Source organism: Paroedura picta, chromosome 10, assembly GCF_049243985.1.
Source record: "Paroedura picta isolate Pp20150507F chromosome 10, Ppicta_v3.0, whole genome shotgun sequence".
Taxonomy (NCBI): domain Eukaryota; kingdom Metazoa; phylum Chordata; class Lepidosauria; order Squamata; family Gekkonidae; genus Paroedura; species Paroedura picta.
In genome coordinates, this window is record NC_135378.1 from 32,330,407 (window position 1) to 32,342,944 (window position 12,538).

At 42.5% G+C, this 12,538-nt stretch overlaps 1 protein-coding gene across 1 annotated transcript in view; it reads right to left on the reverse strand.

The window, feature by feature from the left end:
* DLC1 (DLC1 Rho GTPase activating protein) overlaps positions 1-9,799 on the reverse strand; it is a 415,065-nt gene extending 405,266 nt beyond the window's left edge. Inside the window, exon 1 of the mRNA XM_077302061.1 lies at positions 9,677-9,799. The gene's annotated coding sequence lies outside the window, so the exon portion shown is untranslated. The remainder of the gene's footprint in view (positions 1-9,676) is intronic.
* Between the last annotated feature and the right edge of the window lie 2,739 nt (positions 9,800-12,538).

A 12,538-nucleotide genomic window follows, 5' to 3' on the forward strand; every position in this document is an offset into this window, starting at 1 on the left:
TCTTTTAAAAAATTGCAGTTTCTGTTCATTGCATTCAAATACTCAACATAAAAACAAAGAGAAACTTTTTATCCAAGCATCCATGACTTGCTATTACCCTTGTAACCAGGTGGGTGGGGAGAAAAGCACCTTGGGAAACAATGGAATTCATTGATTCAAGAAGCACTCTTTGGCTAAATATATTCCTTACTCTAGGCAGAACTAATGATATTGTTATGTTTCTTTATAGTTCACTGGGATGGAATTAGAAGAGAAATAAGTATGTGTGTTAGTAAAAGTTTTTCCTACAACTAGCATTCTATGACCAAGTATGTTTGCATCTTCAAGGAGGGATAGATGATGAGGCATTGAAGGAATATACACACACAATCTTTATATATACAAATAAGCTATGGCCATATATATATATATATATATATATATATATATATATATATATATATATATATATATATATATATATATATATATATATATATATATATATATATATATATATATATATATATATATATATATATATATATATATATATATATATATATATATATATATATAAAATGGCCATAGCTTATTTGTATTCTGTACAGACAAAGTAGCAATGACACTGTATAGGGATGGATCCCAGCATCAGACAACTTGCCTGCTCTCCCATGGACCCCATTCTCCAGCCCACCTACTGGGAAATAAGTCATGGAATGGGAGAATAATGGGACCCCTGTTAGCACTGGTCTCTGCATGATCCCCTGTCACTTTGTAGTGTAAGCCAGCTGGCAGCTTCTTCCTTGGCATGAAGCTGTGTGGCTTCACATCCCCAAGGCCCCTTATGGGAGTCTCCCAAAGGATCCTTCTGAATGCCCAAATGGCCAAGCAGTGTCAGTAAGGAACCAAATAAACCAAAACACAAAGAACAAAACTGTATTGCTAGGGTTGATGGGCGGGAATGTTGGAAAATGAAATCCAAAGACCGAGGGCTAGCATGGGGCTTGCATAAACAGCCTCCCAGGAACTGCTGCCCATGTCCCTCTGAAGATGTGTCAGGCTGCAGCTGTTCCACCTTACTTTTTGTCCATGTGGCCAACAAACGCCCTCTTCCAACCTCACCCACCCCTGGACTGCAAATTATGACATGAAGTGAGTGGAGGCCATGCCTCTTGGCATACATTTGACCAATTACCACTCTCGTTTTGACCAAGGCTACTCTTGTTGGCCTCAAAGGCACTACTGGACTCAGATCTAATTGACTACTTTAAGAAATGGATGCTGACTACAAGTCAATGGGTTTAAGGGTGCAACCATTTAGGATTCAATTGTTAGCCACCTTTCTTTACAGATATCTGCTAAAGAGATTCATGTTTGGGGGAGAAAATGAGAGTTCAAATGAAGAGATTCAAGTCATCAATGCATGTAAGAAAGGAGGCCAGTTCCCACAAGTACATGTTACTCTAACATAGGACTGAACAATTTGGATTGAAAATAGAAGACTGATGTGGTAGGAGCCAGCATCAAGAATAGAGAACTGTTTCTTCTATAGTGTTATCAGATATATCACAAGGGGTGATGAAGAAACCAAAGCAATGCTGCATCTTATCAAGAAAACCAACAAAGGTGCATCTATTTTTCAGCAGCTGTCTATTTCATAATAAAGTGTATCGGCAAGATATCAGGAAGCTAATCCTACAGGCAGGCTTTTGGTGCACCATGGATCAATTCAGAGTGGGATGGGAGAAAAAAGCCCTTAAGGGTAAATTTCTAAGCAAGGCATAGTGAGAGCTAAAAAGAGGTGGTTGTAGCTAAATGCCTCCTTCCTATTAATAATAGCACAGAATGATTTGGAAGGGTGGCAGCATGCTCAAGTTCCATGAACACAAAATTACTATGTAAGTTACCCTTGAATGATTCAAAAGAAAAACATCATAGCACAAATGCAAGTGACTTGTATTAATTTTACCACAGGGCAGTTTTATTATTACCTGCAGTCCTTTTAAAAATAGAATAAGACTAAGCAGTACCAAAAAGAAAAATAATGAGGGTGGGAAACGGCAAAAGAGAGGGAAAAAAACCCAATTCATATGGGAATGCAAGGAATATGTGGTTAGTGCAGTGAGTGGAGGTGAAGAATGATCTCGGGTAAAACCAAGCCTACAAACTGTATAAACTGGGAACAATGTTTTATTCATTTTATATCTTGTGAAAGTGTAGTTTTTTAAAGATCTTATATTTATATTCAACTTTTTTACCATTGAGAAACCTCTGAAACATTCCTCAGGCTTTGAGAAACCCCAGAAGGGGCATCATCATGTAGAATATGATTGGGGAGCATAGTTTGGTACACCTAGGCCCCTCCCCTTCCCAACTCCTCCAGTCCCATTCATTGGTCATATATTGTCATATGACCTGATCAAAACCCTGGTTGAGCAAGCCTGCCCTATACGACTGAAATAAGCACTATTTCCCAAACCAGAGCTGGAAATCTTGGGGTTAGAGTATGAGCTTTCATGAGTCACTGAAGAAGTGAGCAGTGACTCAGGAAAGTCACATGTTTTGCGAGTCTTTAAGGTGCTACTGGACTTTTATTCTAACGCGGCTACGGGGCTTGATCTACCATGTGATTGAGGGGAAACAGCTCCATATGAAATCAAAACAGAATGGATTCTACTGAAGATCATTCCTGCAAACAACTTTTATCTTGGGCCTTAGGCCAGCCTTCATATTCAGTAATGCTACCCCACACGATATCATGCTCATGTCCAGAGTCTGGCCTGATGGAATGTGACTTCTTCAAGAAAGCTGATGTGCTGGCAAGCTATCAGGCTGTAATCAGCTTCTTTATGATACTTTTCTTCAAAAACAGATTTGTGCTGTGCTTTCATTAAAAGCAGATAAAGGAAAGAAAAATAACAAAACTCCCAATGATCCTCTTTTTCCTCCAACTGCAATCTCACCCCCATCTCCTGCTCCTAGCAAAAATTGGGATTGGTGTCTTCCTGAAGGCAGAGCAACCTAATTCTGGGAGATTTCCAAGTTTCACCTGGAGGCTGGCAAAGGTAAGCCTGGCAGAAACTTCTAGATGACTTGATACCACCTGACTTGCATGATTCAAATGAGTCTGGCTGCTTGCTATTTTCCTCACTCCACTTGCTATTGTTCAAGAGCAGCCACCCTATGACCGTTTATGCACTGAGAACTTCACTGCCCTGGCTCCCGTGCAGGAGCACAAATCGGGGGCAGATGAGGTGCACTAGGCCAAATGCTCCCCCATGTGGGTGCAAGAAGAGGTGGGGCAACCTTCCATGTCTAAAACTCCAGCCTGCAGCCTAGCATGAAACCTCCAGTGCATAAATGGTCTATGAAAGCCAGTGTGGTGCAGCAGGTAGAGCTTCAGCATAGGGCCTGGGAGACTCAAGTTTTAATTTCCAGGCAACAGAGATCAGTTCCCCTGGAGAAAATGGCTGCTTTGGAAGGTGGAACTCAAAGCATTATACTCAACTCAGCTCCCTCCCTGCCTCAAATCCTGCCCACTCCTGGCTCCACCCCCAAAGTCTCCAGGTATTTCCCTACCCAGAGCTGGCAACCCTAGTCACATACTTGCAGCCTAATCTGCCTTGCAGGGTTGTTGCTTAGTCAGAGAGGAGAACAATGTAAGCTGCTTGGTCTCCACTGTGGAAAATAGTGGAGTATAAATGATGCAAATAAATAATATAGTTGAAAAAGATAGGCAGATAAAATATAGGTGGGTGAATGGCTGAGAAAGAATGATTCAGGCAGAGAAAGAGGAGAGGCTATAAAGGTTGCCAGGAGGAGGATACATGGAAAATGAAGTACCACCTCAAGTCCTTGAGGATTTCCTAGAATGCTAGTGGGCTTGGCCCAATGGACAGCACCACATAACTGGACTATAGTTTTACCAGGTAGAGGCTGCTGGGGGATGGAGGGGAAAAGCTTAAGACAGAGGAGCTGATAAAGGTATGTTGGTGGTTAGGTGAGAAGGAAGCAGGAGGAAGGGAGAGGCTACAGGGTGTTTCAGAAAAGGTGTAGAGGAGATAGTGGGAGAGGGGAAATAAGATGCCTCAAGCAAGTCCTTGCATTTTCCTGCTTGTCACATATTTTCCAAGGAGTATCCAGATAAATATTGGCAATGCTGTCTGCATTTAAACAAGTGCAAGAGAGAATGGATGACAAGAACAAATGCATGTCATGTTGAACTAGATGAAATGAAGGCACACAAATAGAATGTAACCAGTGTTGCAACAAAACAGATGATCTACCACTGAGGCATAATCCTTTTTCTTTTCTGGCCTCAAAGGAAGCAAAACAATCAGAATAAATACGAAGTGAATAAGATCAAACTGTGATTGTTGTTTGGGAGTGGCAATCAAGCCATCTCCGCTCAATCAGTACTGGCTTCACGTAATAGGTATGTCCTATCACAAAAGCAATGGGATGGAAATGGTTAACGATTTATGATGAAAAACACATATATCCACTTGTCAGCAGCCCAACCTTCACTCAAACTCCAGTGGAAAGTCAAAGACAAAACAGGACATCATGTCCTATTAATGCAGATTAAAATTAATATGGTAAAATTGGTCTTGGAATGTTGACAGAGGGGGAAAAAGGGGTAACCCCAGAGATTAATGATGTTGTCATGCCATTGATAAATTCTACTGAGCTACAGTCACAGGAAGGAGAATTAAACAAAAGAGGATAACGACAGCAATTATAATTTATGCAAAGGGGAGAAAGAAGTAGAATCACATGAAGGGTTTTCAGCATTTTACTTCCCTCTGTGCTAGTGGGGATGTCCTAGTTGGAGAGGCCCATACTTATCCATCTCAAGTACAAGAGTACTACAACACATTAAATAAAGGTCACAAACAGACAAAGGGAAGCATTTAGTTTTCAGAGCAAACCACAAGACTGGGCTAAGGGCAAGATGGGGTCAGAGTAAGGTGACCAGATTTTAACATTGGTAAAGTGGGACACCATTGACCTGGGAGGTTCTTGATTAAAACTTTGGTCTATATGGAGCAACAAAAAGTTTCATAGAATGCATAGAACACAAAAATAGTATTGTAATCTCTCTCTCTCTCTCTCTGTATATGTATATGTATATGTATATATTAATTTCAACATAATTACAATTTGCCAGGTATCCCCAGATGTCACTCCAAAAGTGGGACAATCTGGTCACCTTAGGGGAGGGGAAATCTCATTAATTAGGGCCTGTTAATGAAACACTATCTCAGGCAACTTGCAGGAAAGGTGGGAAAGAAAGCTGAACAACCAAGCAGACTCATGACTAGTCATGAGCACTGCAACACACTAGGGAATAACTAACAATGAATTGAAAACACACAGTTCCTAAATAACTCACAATATTTAGGGATCAAACACATAGATCGCACAAGGAGAGGGCTCTCCTGGCACACACCACTATGGTCACAGCCAAATTGGATGTATGTTAAAAGTCAGATCTTACAGCCATATGTACCAGGAGGCAATGACCCACATTTACATCTTGTTAATACACACACTTTCCCCCCCACTCGCGTATTTGTACCCCACTTTCCCCTGCAACAGGGACTAACTGAAAGCAGAGTTAAACAGCAGTTTCATCTATTTAATCCTCACAACAGCAGTTCTAAGAGGTTGTTTAAGCTAGGAGGCAATGACTTTCAAAAGCTCACCAGTAAACTGTCAAGACAGAGTGAGGATTAGAATCTGAGTTTTCCCAATCCAGCCTGCCATTCTAACCACTATACTTTGCTAACTTTGTGAACAAGGACAATGTGTTCATTCACAATAAATTTACAGCTGTGGATTTTCCCAGATTTGTATTCACATGATTGTATGTGTATGATAAATACATGTTTCCCCTGTAGGGATGCCAGTCCCGGGGTGGGATCTGGGAATCCCCTGGTTTTACACCTAATCTCCAGGTGAAAGATCGGTTTGCCTGAAGAAAATAGCAATTATACTCCACTGAGGTCCCTCCCCATCTCAAATCCTGCCCACTCCCAAAATCTCCACGTATTTCCCAGCCCAGAGCTGGTAACCCTACACCCCTCTTCTTACACACAGGGACAACATATAATCTATAACCAATACAAGCAGTAAGGTAGGCTCCTAGTGTGCATGTGTTTTGGCTACAATTTGACAGCAAAAAGCTAAGATAAATCCTATGCAACATCACAAAGGAAGTAGAATACACATCTACCCCTTGAATGCAGTCTCCCATTGAAGCCTGTTTAGCATAGTTTAGGTTTGGGGAAAAAAGAAATGTCCTGAACTATATCAAGAATCATCTTGATATGACTTTGTAGGGACTGTGAGCTACTAGCTAGGGAAATCCTTAATACTATTTTGCTCCCTTATATATTTGGGAAACAGCCTCATGGGAGGAGACTCTCCAGGGGCCTGTTCGTCCAGGTCCACCCTGATTGGCCCTCCCCCTCCAGCTCCTACCCTCCCCCCTCCTTACCTGCTAGACGCCTTGTGGCTGCGGCCTCCATTTGCTCCCCGGAGGAGAGAGGCAGCGACAAGGCTTGGCGGCTCCCAGGTACGCGCCTGCGGTGAGGGGGCCAAGGGGGCGGTTCATAGCCTCCCTGTGGCCCGCAAATCCCTGCCACTGCCTCGCAGAGGTGGCCGTGTGGCTTTGCAGCCCGCAGGGACCTGGCTTGACAGAGGGGGGGGGGGTTGGCGCCTCCCTGTGGGCAACAACAAGGAAGCTGAGGAGGAGGCCCATTTTTTAAAATGGGCTTTGATGCAAGTATAGTTATAATTGATAACTAGCCAGGGAAATGCAGGCAAAATATTAGAGGGGGAATGTTACCTCCACTCTTTTCTTCTACCCACTTTCTGTGTGAACTATTCCTCATTGGGGAGACTGACAAAGAACAGTGAGGAATGAGAACCCTTCAGATTTGGATAACTCTTTTGACTGTCACCTTTCTTGGGATTGCCCTCCTCCTGGTGGGAGAAGGGGAAGTCTTTCTTTCCCATATAACATCTTGTTGCTGCTGTTCCTCCTCATCCAACATTAACGTACATGCCCTGTGAGAGTAGGATTGCCAGGCACCACTGCACTGTCAGCTGGAGAGGGGGTTGCTCTCCAGGAGCTCTCCCTTTGCACTTACCCTACTCAGAAGAGCTTCTACATGCTGGCATCACCTAGAATTGATGTTGACACTTTGGAAACATTGGGAGCAACTCTCTGGCTTTTGGGAAAGCTCTATGGTAAAATATTGGTTTCAACCATAGTGTTTTGCCCCAGACCCAAAGTGCCCCCTGACAACCCTGACATATTGACATTACTTCTTCGTGGTCCTAATAAGTGCAGGAAGGAGATCCAGGAGGACTAAGATTGCCTTGAAAGCAGCTGTTTGAGGAGAATTTCCCACTATTTTCTGAAATTCCCAAAGTGAGGGGTGTAAAGCAGGGGTAGTCAACCTGCAGTCCTCCAGATGTCCATGAACTACAATTCCCATGAGCCCCTGCCAGCATGTACTGGCAGGGGCTCATGGGAATTGTTGTCCATGAACATCTGGAGGACCACAGGTTGACTACCCCTGGTGTAAAGCATGGGTTCCCCCAGGCCCAGCAATATTCTGGCATCCCTATGTGATAGAAGGGCTTGAGCTCCAGGCTAGAGAGCCAGTGAGTATTCTGCAATTTTGTTGGCAACGTTTAAATATGCAAGAGGGTAAAGCACCAAGCTACTTAAACAAATAAAATAGTTTTATTAGCAAGAAAAACAATTTTGTAAAGCAGGAATGGAGAGAGACCTTGCAGCTTAACTGTCTTCCTTATTCAATCTGTTTGTTCTAGAGGCATGCAGGAAGGAAATATGCTCAAAAGTAGTCTCCAACTGAGCCAATCAGGTCACTAGAAAATATTTCCAAAGGAACAGGAAGTCTCCAGTTGAAAAGACTAGTGAAAAATATCATGAAGTTCTTAATGTAAATATACTAAACACACACCTCTTCCAATGTCTCCTGCAGGATATTCTCCATATACTCTTGACTCATGCACGCTACAGATTTTGCATATTCCAACATATTCATGTATGGGGATGCATAAATGGGGAGACATAGCCCTCTGCATATCTCTTACCAAGGATTGACTAAAACCTAGAGCCAGTGCTCAATGAATTTATAGAACTTTCTCTTGATAGCATACTGTTTTTCCTTAGAAATGAAATAAAAACAATTTAAAAAATAATCACTGTTGTGCCTTTGGATAAACTATATATACACACACTATATCGTATGTATCTGTCTGTATTTCATCTATGGCTGAATAAGCCCACAGGCTGGGGGGGGGGGAGAATGTGGTTAATAAAATAAAGGAAAATGCCTGCCTGGCTGAGCTCCCAAGGGATCAGAAGCAATTGCAGGCCTGATAGGAAAATGCATGAGTATGGGCAAGCTTCACAAACAATTTGTATTACTTGAGCAACAGTGCACTAGCCAGACAATTGCACTGAACGATTTGCTAGGAAACCACATTAAACAAAACACATCACAGATGAATTTCACCCAACATTACATAGTCAAGAATTCCTTGGCAAGCTCAACTGCTGGTATTATTGTTAATGTATTTCATAGGATAGCAAGAAATCAGTAAAAGGATATTACATATAACTCCAACAGTTTTTTCCTCCTGGCAGCAATGCAACAGTCTTCAAAATATAGAAGGTATTCTAGGGAGTTGTTTTGTTTCCTTAAAAATAATTTCATAACCTGGGCCAGGGTTCTTAAAAGGGGGGCAGTCATGGTTAATAGGAATAGGAGGCAATCATGGTTAAAGGTAAAGGTAAAGGTATCCCCTGTGCAAGCACCGGGTCATGTCTGACCCTTGGGGTGATGCCCTGCAGCGCTTTCATGGCAGACTCAATACGGGGTGGTTTGCCAGTGCCTTCCCCAGTCATGACCGTTTACCCCCCAGCAAGCTGGGTACTCATTTTACCAACCTCGGAAGGATGGAAGGCTGAGTCAACCTTGAGCCGGCTGCTGGGATCGAACTCCCAGCCTCATGGGCAAAGCTTTCAGACGGCTGCCTTACCACTCTGCGCCACAAGAGGCTCTCTAATCATGGTTAAAAGGCAGTAAATATTTTGACAATACCTTTGGGGGGGGGAAAGAAAAAAGACTCTGATATCTGATTCCTCGTCTCACACATTAGGTGATAAACAAAAGATGAACAAGTGTCATGTCCCTGGGAGCCACACCCATGCAGGCACGAAAGCAGACACAGGCTCTTTGTCACGAGGAGTCCAAAAGTAGCTTTAATGAGATTCTAGAGGAGTGGCAGCAGGCTCCTTCCATTACAGAAGAACACTGCTGAAAATGCCTGACAGAGTATTGAACAGATATACTCCCAGTCCCCCAGCCCCACTTCCAGGGGATTTGTGTGCCAAAAGGTATTTCCACAGAAAGGCTGCTTTATCTAAACTACAAAGTGAAACCTTCCTTCAAACATCTTTGCACCCAGGTGTGAAGATCCAGGAATGGTTATTTGAATACCTTTCAATATTTAACAATGCCAACAATAAACGATAACAAACATAACCTCAGAGGGTGGAAGGATCAAGGGAGTGGATGAAGAAGGCTGAAAGAGCCCCCCCCCAAGAAAAATAGGCCTTCTCACAGCCCCCTCAGCTGATGGCATGTACCTAGATTGTAGGTATGTGACAGCAAGGACCTCAAGTCCTGGATGCAGCCCTTCCCACTGGGTGTTTCCTGTGTCTTCTCCTGTCTGCGAGAATCCACAGATGTTCCCAATAATCAGACATCATCTAGGAAAAGAAAGTACTTTATTGAGACATGGATCAGATCATCACAGAATCCTTGCTAATACTATGCAACCACCCCCTAATCAACCCAGCTCCCCAGCACCAAACAGTTTTAGGCACAAATGGGCCCTTGTTGTCAAAATGGAGCGTCTAGATCTTCAAGGCATTTGAGATAGTTTCCTAGGCAATAACCAGCAGGGGGCAGGAAGCGGTCTTTCACACCTAAGATGTAAGCAAGAGGAGACTGACTAAGGGATCAAAGGCATAACAGCAAAATGAGTATGGGAACTAACTGAGGTGTGTAAACAATGCTAAACAGACTACATGACAAAATCATCGATCAAGCATGGCTTTGACACTGACTTGTCTCTCACACTCTGTGGGGTTCTCATTTATGTAAAGTTTCTCTAAGAGGGATGGAAGAGAAAACAGTAAGGCAACCCAACTGGGAATTTTAACGAGCACTCTTACTTTAATAGCGGTTATACTGCTCCCTGCAGAACAGATTATCCAAGAACTTTTTCCAGTTTTCCTTCCCAAGAATGATCTTTGAAACTCTGGCAACACAATAGATCACTTGTAAATTGCCCCAGAATAAAACATAGATGAAATATTCCCTCTTTAATTCCCTGGTGTACCTCTTTTCTCTTGTCAGGCATGTTGAACAACACTGTGGCAAACAAACACCGATGATATATGCAGCATACAGCAAAGTTCATAGTATTTATTATAGACAGTGATTGTAGGGATCCATGTTAGTTAACAGAAAGCCATGTTAAAATGTAAATACCAACGTAGTACATAATGTAATAAAATATTATTTTTACAAAATTAAAAATAATCACATGCCTTTTTTCGCAACAAATGGAAAGCATAGGATCCCGAAAAACACTACAAACTGAGAAACAGACAAAGCATGGAAACAAAATTTCGTTTTCGTCTTAGCCTAATATACACTAACGAACATTCTTCACAAGGTGCTGACCAGAACCCTTAATGTCATGGCCTGAGACATTCCCCCTCCCCCAAGATCTAATGCAATGAAGAGTTAAGGGGGGCATGGTTTTGTGATACACTGTCCTGATGAGAGACATTCCAAAAAAAAATTGAACATATCCCATTCCTACCATTCAATCTTCTTTGGCTGTTATAAGTTTTTAACATATGTGACTGTTTTATGGCAATGTTTTGTTGTAGTAACTATTTTCTAGTTGTCATGGATCCTAGTGTTGGGGAATAGTGGTATAGAAATGTTCAAAACAATTTTTAAAAGAATAAATAATTTAATGTTACTTATAGGAAAGAAAAATACATGAGCCTCTTGTGGCGCAGAGTGGTAAGGCAGCTGTCTGGAAGCTTTGCCCATGAGGCCGGGAGTTCAATCCCAGCAGCCGGCTCAAGGTTGACTCAGCCTTCCATCCTTCCAAGGTCGGTAAAATGAGTACCCAGCTTGCTGGGGTAATGGTAATGACTGGGGAAGGGAATGGCAAACCACCCCGTATTGAGTCTGCCATGAAAACGCTAGAGGGCATCACCCCAAGGGTCAGACATGACTCGGTGCTTGCACAGGGGATACCTTTACCTTTACCTTTATAGGAAAAATATCAAGTGCTGTTCACAGATACAAATGCATGAATACTGGGACCAACTGGTATCAAATTTATTTGTGCTACTTCTGTCACAAGGATGGAGGAAACGGTCTGTTAAAATGTTGTGTTTTTTTGTGGCATTTTGAATAGCTACATTATTTTTCATCACTGACCTTGCCTTCTATGGCCCATTATGCATGGGATGAATAGCGTACATTCGGGGTGGAATGGCAGTGACTAAAATCACCGATAACACACGGTGCCGGCTGCAACCATCCGCAGATTCGGTGCATGCCGCCGAAATAGCCACGTTAGCAAAACACGGAAGCTCTTTCATGGTCTCCTTGAGTGCCATCCTCTGCAAAATGATACCTTTTTAAATTCATGGAAGTTGTTACCCAAATTGGTTATTTGATTGGGGATTTCAGCTAGCAAGGGGGGTAACAATGGGATCTCCACCAGGGTATACCAGCAAAATCGCTTTTGACAATTCAAAATGAGCCAATCCAGGATAACTGATTTTTTTTATAAAGAAAGAAGTGAGGAGCTGTAGTGGTTATTAGAACGTGAAGAAGAAAGATCTGCAGAGCCAACAAAATGACCAGCACCTTGGGGAAGAAATGATGTAGTCTACATGCAAGCAAATGGTGTATGTGGGACATCGAAGAAGCACACACAGATAGATTGGTGTTTTGCTTAATTAGAATTTGTATCAGGCTAAGATTTGGCACACTAGTCCCTAGAACAATGAGCTTGATGTGATTCCTTTTAAGTAACAAAGATGATTAGAGGCACATGAAAGGTTTATCTGGTGTGGGCACAGTACCTTTGCATACTACCTCAGAGTTTCCCAGGAGGTAGGCAACAACTGATTATTTTACCAGGACAGAACTCAAGATGTTAATGTGTCATGACTACCCCTTGATTGTAGGATGGGAAGAGGCTAGGATGGAGCAAATGGTTCATCAGCACTCATGGACCTCTTTGGGAAGGAAGGGGTCTTAAGAGTTGATAACTAATACCACTCCTCTTGGAAAGCCCAGTGTTCCACGAATACCCATACCTGTTTTGGGGTGGGAAGAGAAGCTAGCAGTTAATCAGCCCGATGTCCCACAATGATCTAATCTAACTTGCATTCCAGTCTGGGAAGCTC